We start from the raw sequence: 10,289 nt of genomic DNA, 5'->3' as shown, positions 1-10,289 counted from the left end.
TTTGGTTTTCCCAATATGTTTTCTTGGTTGAGCCTTATTTAAGCTAATACAAAATAGAAGGCTTAGTGTTTGTTGTAAAAGTTTTATAGTTGCCATAGACATGTTTGCATGTGCGTCGTCAAGTTTTACTGAGAACTCGTTTATTTATCAATCATTAAATTGTTGTTATCAAAATCATTAATATACATATTTGTAACAACCTATAAAACAACCATGAGACGGTCACTGTTTTTCTTACCAAAGTATGAAGCAATGTAAATGCTTCTATTTGTAAGTGAACTTACAAAACCATACTTGTCGGTCACTAAATAAACACATGTTGATAAAGTCATTTTGCAACAAAGAAACAGTCAATTTGTACCGCTCCAAACGTGGTTTCAGCACTTCTAAAAGATTCGTTTGTAACTGTGCCGTCATTATGAGTGTTATTCCAAGCTACAATTGGTCAGTTGATGTAAAGTTAACTTTGCTGTGTCATCTCACTTTGTTTCATTCTTTGCTGTATCATGAAATTAACTTAGACAATGTTTTATTTTTATTTTTATACAGTGTGCATCAACATTTTTACATTCTAGAAGCAATATCTTTGGACAAGATACAAAGTGATGTATCAAGTTGTTGTTTTTCTATTAAGAGAAGAATACCCATACTCATACTAAATTGAAATATGGAATTTTCACATGAAAATGTTTGAAATTTGAAAAAAAGAGTGAAGAAATTAACAGTATATTTTAAGTAATAAGTCAAGGATATAGTGATTAATTATTCAAATATTATTATATATAAGCCAGCTGTGTGAGAAATGCCTCCAACTTTCAATATTTGGCCAAATTGAACCATTTTTTTCTTATAAATATTCATTTGGAATTTAAATTTGATCTTTTTTTATACTTTCTGGAATTGGAAAAAGAGCCAAATAGCAGCTATAAAAACTGCTGAAAAGGCCATGTCTACAATCGACTAACTTTAACATTCTTTGCTTTTAATAATAGCCTTTCGCTTTGCAAAATGGTTTCATACATTATCAACCAATATAATTATTCATTTCACCAATTCTCTACATTCTTTGCAAGATATTACATACCCATTATTAATACCTGTTTGAAAACCCTCACAAAATGCACATGACCCTACTGCACAGAGTGGAGTGGACTACTATTTCAGTCATTTCACATCATATTCATTGGAAAAAAGAGTAGCAAATCTGAAGTTATTCTCAGAAATATATAATAGCCTGTCAGCTTTTTTTCATTACCATAAAACAACACCATCATCGTACAGGATTTATCAGTAATATCTTTCTTCTAACATTCTTTAGACGTGACCTTTTTTAATATACATTTATCAAAACAACACAAGTAAATCAGCAGTGCTTACCTACATTTCAGCAATATAAATCAGTTTCTTAAATCTGTATTCCCTTTCTAAAAATCTACAAGAATGGCAGTGTGTGCAAAACCATCTCAAATGCTATTGAGATATGATATTTTTGACTTATTGATAACTTAAAAACAAGGTGTATGGTATTCCACTTTGATTATTCTGCAACATTGCAGAACAATTCTTAACAATTGCTTAAATATATAATTATTTTCCTGAAAACTAAAAATAAATTTCCCTATCACTGTTCTGAAATTATAAAAATGTTTTATTTCATTAAATGGGTTTCCTGTTTTCCCTGTTTGAAAAACCTGTTAAATTATGCATTTAAGATAAATAATGGGTTCGTCGTGAGATTTCCATTTGTAATTTAATGATCTGAGAAATTATTTTCCTTTTTATTGTGCATGTTTCGAGACATAAAATGTCTTAAGAAAGGCTATTCGTGGTGTCAATATCTTTTGTTCACCAAATATTCTGTTTTTGTGATATATAAATCTTGATGCATTTAATATTTCACAATGGTGGCTCTGTGTAGTGGGAAAGACAGTTTACTGTGTGATTTAACATCGATGATCAGGCGAAAGCAAAAAGGTTCTAATTGACATCAAATAAAGAGGTTGATCGAACCTTTTCGTGTTAACCCTTCACGTTGCCACTATGTTATATAATGGCTACTCCTTTTTCTTAGTAAACGTTGACAATTGTATTATGTTTTTACCATCAGCAATAAAATCCTCATGTTTTCAGCAGTGTTTTTTCTCTGATTTATCTCACAAGAGAGCTATTTGTTATAGTTACTGCTGCCTGGAGTGCTTCAACGCATGTGTATAATTTCGACCACGATGGTAGTGGATGGCATCAGTGTTTTGTACCAGGTTGTCAAGGCCAGCAACCTATAACTTGCGTGCAATGGCATATAAAGTGACTACCGTTGCAATTTATAGGTATGCAAGTTGTCTGCCTACTTGTTATCGTCCTGATTTGGGAATCAACTTATTAGCAAAAATGTTTGAAAGCATGACAACATAATAAAACCTATAGATGAGATACTAATATAAGCGTAACTTTATTTACAAAGTAAATCAAAGCGCTGATAGCGCTGCATGAACAGGGTTTTATACGGGTTTTCACCATTATGATTCACGATGATGTGTGTTTTTATAAGGTGCTGATATGTTGCACAGTGAATCTAAGAGTCCCCGTGTAAAACAACCACAGGGGCCGCCCCAGGCTTATTGAAGCATGATGGTAAATGAAAATTTAATATTTAATTGACAATAAAATTAATGTCGCTGTGTAAGAAGGCAAACAAGGATGGAAAATGTAACCAATCCGAGCAGAACTCCATCATATGGTGTTACATATGACTCATATGATATGAGTATATATATACTAATAAAACTTTACTCATTAGAAAGAGTTTGTCTATGTTTGCCTTGTTATTCACAAAAAAAACTTCGAAAATACAACAGATTAAAGTAAAATAGTTTCTTAATTGAAATGATGAAAATTAAATAACGGATTTCAAACAATTGTGGATGAAACACCTAAAAAAGTTATTAAATCTTCGATATTTTCTCATATTACACCAAACAAGCAAAAATAGAAATCGATTCATTTCAATAAAATTCCATTTTCAAAAATAAATGCACAAACATCCGTCTTTACATACACTATAAAAAGTTATATATATCATATAAAGTTTCGATGTTCATTCATTTTTTTTTGGTGCAGGGATACTACTTTAATGTTATCTTTATCTAAGTATAACATATTAAATTATTTAAATAGATATTGCGTTATTATTCTTGCTTTGTCAAATTTACCTCGGTTATTTGAAACATAGCTTGCAATTTATATAGTCTGCACTTTCTCAAACTATATTTTTGGTGGAAAATCGACTGGCGACATTTGTTACTATTAATAGGAATTTGCTGTTGTGAGTGTCGAGTTTGTGGCTACACTGAACAGGGTTGAAAACAACCCTGATTAAAAGCCTACATGAGTCCGAATGAAAGGCACCATCCCACAACAAAGACATATAACATTTATTAACATTAGATTATCTTGGACGTGGTAGGAACTTTACCATTGTAAAAATAAAATTGAATAGTCACTGTAAAAAATAAACATCAACAACTCATGAAAAAATTAAAATTTATTGAAATACTAATGGGACAAATCCGTTGACTACAAAAGGCATTTCATGAATCATGATGTTCTTTAAATAACTCAAAAATATATTGAGGAGGGTTAAACACTTATGACAGCTCAAGAACTATTGAAGAAGGAATAGTTCAAGAACTGACATTACGGAATTACTGTAAATTATTTTCCTGTTCCAAGACCATTCACAAACTTGACTGGTTCATAAACGGTTTACAGACTAAAAGACATAAAAATGAGTATATAATTACAATGTCCCGTGTGAAGTTAAGAGAATTGAAATGGAACAGGTCATGACTCAAATACTTGTAAACAATGTTCTTGAACAACAAATTCCTTGAATTTACCTTGAAAAGTAATTGATAGTTGCAAAACATCAGCAATTACTCTGAAACCGTCATTGTAAAGTTCTACGTTTTGCGAAAAACATATCAAGGAATGCAGTCTTTATGCAGTTTATTGAATCAGTCTTCTGTAAGTGAGAATACACTTCACAGACTTTTATAAGAAAACGTTCAGCAGCGTTTAATTCCAGAAACTGTAAACTGAAATTTTATGCGAAATGTTCTGCTTGTTGTCATGTAATTTACAGTAGATAGATACAAGTTCTTCAGTATCAGTTTTTGTGTGTTTTTTCAGTTTTCGCGTGATTGCTTATGTTTATATTCTATTACATTTAAAAAAGGACATTATTATATAGTTATGTGAACCAGCATTAATTCCATTTGAACCATCCATTTCGGCCAGTGGCCAGCTCTTGCTGAGAACTTGAATATATGCTTTGCTTCTGTAGTAAGAACTAAATTAAAAAAAATAATGAAATTGAATGTATATATTTCACACGAATACGATTTAAAACTGTTAATGTAAATAAACAATGTTTACTGAATTACAAAGAATATTCTATTTTATCTACGAATAAGCTGATTACTAAAGGTATCCGAAATTAAATTATGTCCGAATTACTATCCAACAATTTCAACGACATTTAAATAAACCTTATTTGAGCCTCATAATTTTGTAAACCAGTGCATGTGTATATATCTTTATTACTTTATAACATATAATATAACTTATTGTGATATATGATTAATATACACTCACCAATTTTTGGGGAAGGTCCATGATAGGAGATCGAATTGCCATGGCGAAGTATCAAGGTCAGGTAACTACATCATAAGTGCTATCAATTTACTGGACCCCAATTTACTTGCCATTTAATGCAAAAATATTTGAATTTAACGAATAAAGAGTTAATAATATATATAAAAAAAACTGTTATAATTTCATTTTGTATTAGTTTTGGTGCCAGTTCTCGTAAAAATCGGGAAATTCCGTGTAAAATACAAGTGCACTTACCTTTTTAAATTATTTAAAGAGGTGCATTTAAAAAGGTGGAACGCGACCCTGAGCGATTTTTCGAATTCATGTCTGAGAATTGATCTATGAGTAAAATAGAATATGTCAAATTAGGCACTGTTTTACATTTTCAATATTCGAAACATTTTTTAAAGAACGAGTTTTCAAAATATTCCACTGGCGACTATCTTTTTGGCGTTCCAGCTACAAAATCCGATACTTTTTTTTTATCAATTCTTCATTTACCGTTTAGAAATTTCTCCCCCAAGTGCGTCTTGTATAAACGTTCACGCCTCACGGACATAATTTTTCTTTCTCTTGTTGTAACGTATTTTATTTTAATGCGTCTAAAACGTCCATTGTCGCACGAAAAACGGCGTCGTGTTTTGCTGGAAAAAGTGCGCAGGCTATTTTTAATACTATTGTCCCCTGATATCATGCAAAGTGTACCTTATAGACCTTATAATCTAGCCCCTAAACCTATTTCTTATTTAATACGTATTATAATGAAACGTTTAGCATGACGTTAATCAAAATATTGTTTATGTTAATTAAATGGACATATTAGAAACTTAAGAGAGTCTTGTTTTGTAGAAAACTTTGACAAGTTTATGTTAGGATTCCACATTAATCATGACAATATTAAAACTTTTCTAACGAAAACTTTTGAGATATATAAGCATTCATCCGTCTCGACCTCTGGGCAGTCTCGACGAATACGCTTAAATTACCCACCTAGTAACTCGAGTAGAACACCATTCTGGTCATTTCACATCATATTCATCATCATAATAAACTTGTTTATTTGTGTGTATTTATGATTAGTAATCATAAATTTGTATACAGTTAAACTGTTCATCCTGTCCTCCAAGAAAATTATGAGCAGTGATTGGTAATACCCGACCCATTCCCGCAGATGGTGAGAATTGACTAGTGATAAGGTGTCAGCCTCACCCCCAAGACGTCGTGGATTCGAGTCCTACCACAGTGTGTGTATACCACGTGATAAATTGCGTCATAAATGCTACGTCGGAAGGCAATATTTTGCTTCGAATGAAGACTTTAAACAAAGATATCTTCACTGTTTCTTCACCATTTTAAATGAAACATAGCGCCGTCTACGCCGTTTATGGAGGCCCGCCTACAGCGTTTTACAAAAGTTTGATTGAGAGTTCAGTTTCTTAAAACACTTCAACAAACCTTTTCAAAATACGGCTGTCTGACGGAGCACTGTCAAAACATTACTAAGGAACAGGTTTGTCGAAATGTTTGATGAAACTAATTACCTAACTTTGGTAATAAAACGAAGGCGGGGCTCTTTAAGCGACATAGACTGCCCTTTGTTTTATTTAAAATGGTGTAGTAAAAGAAAAGTTATCTTTGATTTAAGTCTTTATTTTAAGCAAGATGTTGCCTTCCGATGTAGCAAATAAGACGTGATTTGATTTCGTTCAATTCACTGGTACAATGACAGTACTAAATCAATATACATCTTTATGTTTACGTGTATGTTGACTTCAATATGTTAAGATATTTAAAATTGAGTGTTTTCATTCGATTGCTGAATAACTTGGCCAGAACATTTATGAGGTGCATCTAAAATAAAGATAAGTTTTGAGTATTATGGTGGCATATTACTGCTGTAATATAACCTGATTACGTTCGCGAATTGTTTCATGTTCACCGATCTAAATTTTCGCGAAATGTTTGGTATTTAAATAAACTGATGGACGGATTTAACTAAAATGACATGTATTACTTTAAAGCTTTATGTAGTTAAGTCTAATATGTAACTTCAATGTCAATTACTCAAGTTAAGTGAATATTGCCATATGTCAGGCTTTCAAACAATTTAGTATACATATAAACATTGATATTAAGTGTGGTACAGATCAGATACTATATGGTTGATTAAAGGCTGAATATGGTCAAGTTTTGACAATCTTAGGGCAGTAAGACTTGTATGAAGAGGGCGATGAGGTTGTTTATTGGAATCGGATGAGATACTATGCATTTAAATTTTACGTCCAGGATTGCATAAAAAGTGATGAGTTTTGGTCAAGGTTGAACAAATCATTGGAGTACTCTGGAGTACAAAATGCGATCTTGTTGAGACAACGAGTGAGATAGTATCTCCCTATCAACGCCACCTCATTTGCCAAGTGCATCTGAAAAGGTTTTAATTGTGAAGTTTCGACTACTAGGCTTGTCTCTGTAGTTTTAATTATAGTTGGACAAGAAATGCAGGAGTAAGAGTGGGCAACACCGGATTTGGTCACCTTTTATTTAAGAAAAAATCTATGGACCATAACTCAAGAGTGATATGGCTGTTGATACAACTTGTTTGAGATGAACTACTCTTAAACATAACTTGTTCGAGATAGATTGCCCTTAAAATTGTAACCCAGTCAAATGAAGATAAATTAACTACCGCACAAGCTATAAACCAGTAGAGAGGACGACGCCGCGACGAGGAGCGCCGGAAAATATATTTCTGACATGCTACGCCGGCGACTTAAAGATACACAGTTTATTGGACCCAATACATCAAGGGAGAAAACTTACTTATTATTGTTCCAAATTTTAACTGACTTTTGTCTTTCTTCATCACCGTGGTCAGAACCTTTTTAATGATGTTCAATATTCCAAAAGTGCATAAACTTATGATATATTGTATGGGCCAAACATTGAAATTGTGCAATAAATTATGTCAGTCTTAATGCCTGTGAGGTGCTTTTATCATTGGTTTAAATATAGATAGAACAATGGTAATTGCAGCCTGATTTATTGTACTCAACTTCACACAATGCAACACGTGAAACAGGATGAAAAACAAAATAATAATTGTTTGTTTAATCAATAGCCGCCGTGTTTAACAGCCTCTATTAATGATTATTAAAATATACATCGTTATTAATATTACAAACAAACTGTATGTGTATTATGAGAATGTGTCACTGACTTCTAATAACTTATGATGTACCTAATACACAGAAATTCTACCATGAATAGAATCTCAAGACTAGCACTAACAAAACAAATTACTGTCATTTTGAAACAAAAATAACTTCTTTTTTTCTGTTCTAAACGTGTTCTGCTTATTAAATTTAATCTTTAAGGCTACAGTTACCCACTAGTTTCTAATATCTTTCAAATTTTACGACGCCAAATGTTTTTCATTTATTATTATCTTCGACGCATAATGACACTACACAGCCCGTTATAAACAATGAATTTGCCATGAACCTTGACGTACATGCAATTTTACGGCTTAAATTATGTTCAAAACTTACGGTAAAAAGTCCACTTGAGTCTAACAATTTACAATTATGTTTTCTTTTTTATTATTCAGTTTATAATTTTCTAATTCAACTGCAGGCGTGGTTTGTCGTGTTGTCCCTTGACTCTGTACAGACTGCTAAGGATGTTTGACTTGTGGCTGAAGTACAATGAGGATGTCCCCATATATCATCATGAATTTTTGCGTTTCTAAAAAGTCAGAACAGTAATTAGAGTCAGTACGCTGGATCATTGTTCTTATCTATTGCCATGCTTTTTCAACTATCATATAACGCTGTTCATCCAACTGCAGGTCCGACATCTGTTTCAGGTTCCATTGATTCTTCTCATCATTGAATCATTCAAAGCGACATGAGTATGATGCATCTTAATTACTTAAATTGTTAACATTCAGTGTTTACGACCCAAACTTGAGTCGAAGCATTATGGATAGAACTAACCATCGGAAACTACTCGTTAGTGGCCTTTATCGTTATCCCGACTCAAATAACAATGAGTGGCTTCTAATTGAACAGAGTACTTATCAAGCCTATGATGAAAGATGTGACAATCAAATTATTGGAAGATATTTCAACATCGACTCTTATCAGTCAACAAGCAACAACATAAATATCATAAATACGTCTTACAGTATTGATCAACGTATTTTAACATCAACAGATCACTTCACAGAGCAATCAGAATATCTTACTGGTTTGATCAGTATTAAACAAACTTTTCAGGTTATTACAGGCTTCGTAAATCTAAATCTAATTTTCCCTATGACTAGAAAATGGCAGATGTTACACCTATTTTTTTTTTAATTTGATCCTTCAATCCCTGCAAACTATTGATATACTTCTCGTTTGAGTCGATTGGAAGTACAATGGAACGATGTGTTCCCAAATATGTTAACAACTATCTAATCTCGCATTATTACTTTGTTCCAACCTGGTTTTCATAAAAGAGATTCTACCACCAATCATTTGGTTCGTATCTACAATGATATTTGTTCCGCCCTTGATCAAGGAAAGAAATATAAGAGCAGTCTTTTGCGACATATCTAAAACGTTTGATCGGGTTTGGCACAAGGGTTTTCTTCACAAACTTGCATCTCTTGAAATTACAAATTGGTATCGTCAGCATAGAGCCGCATCTTTGAATGGATATAATTTACAATATCATAAATATAAACCAGTAAGAGTAAGGGACCGAGGATCGAACCTTTGGGAACACCATTCGGATAAGACATTTGCAAAGACAACACGTTGTCATTGACGTTCAAACTAGATCACGCCAGTTTGAATCTTGAATGGGGCACCGAGGATGACATGCGGGGAAACGAAGCCATGTAATATTCAAAACCTTGATGATTTGGGGTGGGCAACTCTGACATCGAGACGAACGAAACACAGACTATCTATTTTCTATAAAATGAATCACCACCTTTCTCCAAGCTTTCTATATTATCTAATTCCGATCCAAACTCAAGATATGCGTAATGCTAGTAACGCTCCTCTTTTCCACGCAAGTACTCAGTTGTTTAATTTGTCATTCCTACCGGCAACCATTCAAGACTGGAATTCTCTCTCTTACATCATACACGCCATTGCCCATCTGTTGCAAGTTTTAAATATACACTGAACAGAAATATTCGTAAACCACCAACTCCAGACTAGTACCACTGAGGCCAGATCAGGACCCTTGACTTTCTTGAACAAACTCTCTCAGTCTCACCTTTCCATTTTCTTGTATTTTATTATCTTTAATTTGCAGCAGGGGAGGTATTATGTTACCTGTAAAAAACTGTTCAAAATAGATATACATGGACTATTAGGTTAAATACTCAGTATAGTTATGTCCCAAATTTGCCCCAAAGTTCATTCAATTCTACTTCAATAATAAACATTATTATTAAAAGGGAGCAACTTCCAAGAACATCTTAGTACATTTGATATCTTACTCATATTGCACACATTATTTTCCCCATTAAACAACATGTTGTATGAAAAATACTTCCATCCCATTTGAAGAAATATAATTTTGAACACTAATTTTGATTGAGAACAACTTAAAGGAAACTCTTATTTACAAGTTCTACT

Source organism: Mya arenaria, chromosome 1 (assembly GCF_026914265.1).
Source record: "Mya arenaria isolate MELC-2E11 chromosome 1, ASM2691426v1".
NCBI lineage: Eukaryota > Metazoa > Mollusca > Bivalvia > Myida > Myidae > Mya > Mya arenaria.
Note: the sequence above shows the minus strand (reverse complement) of the source record.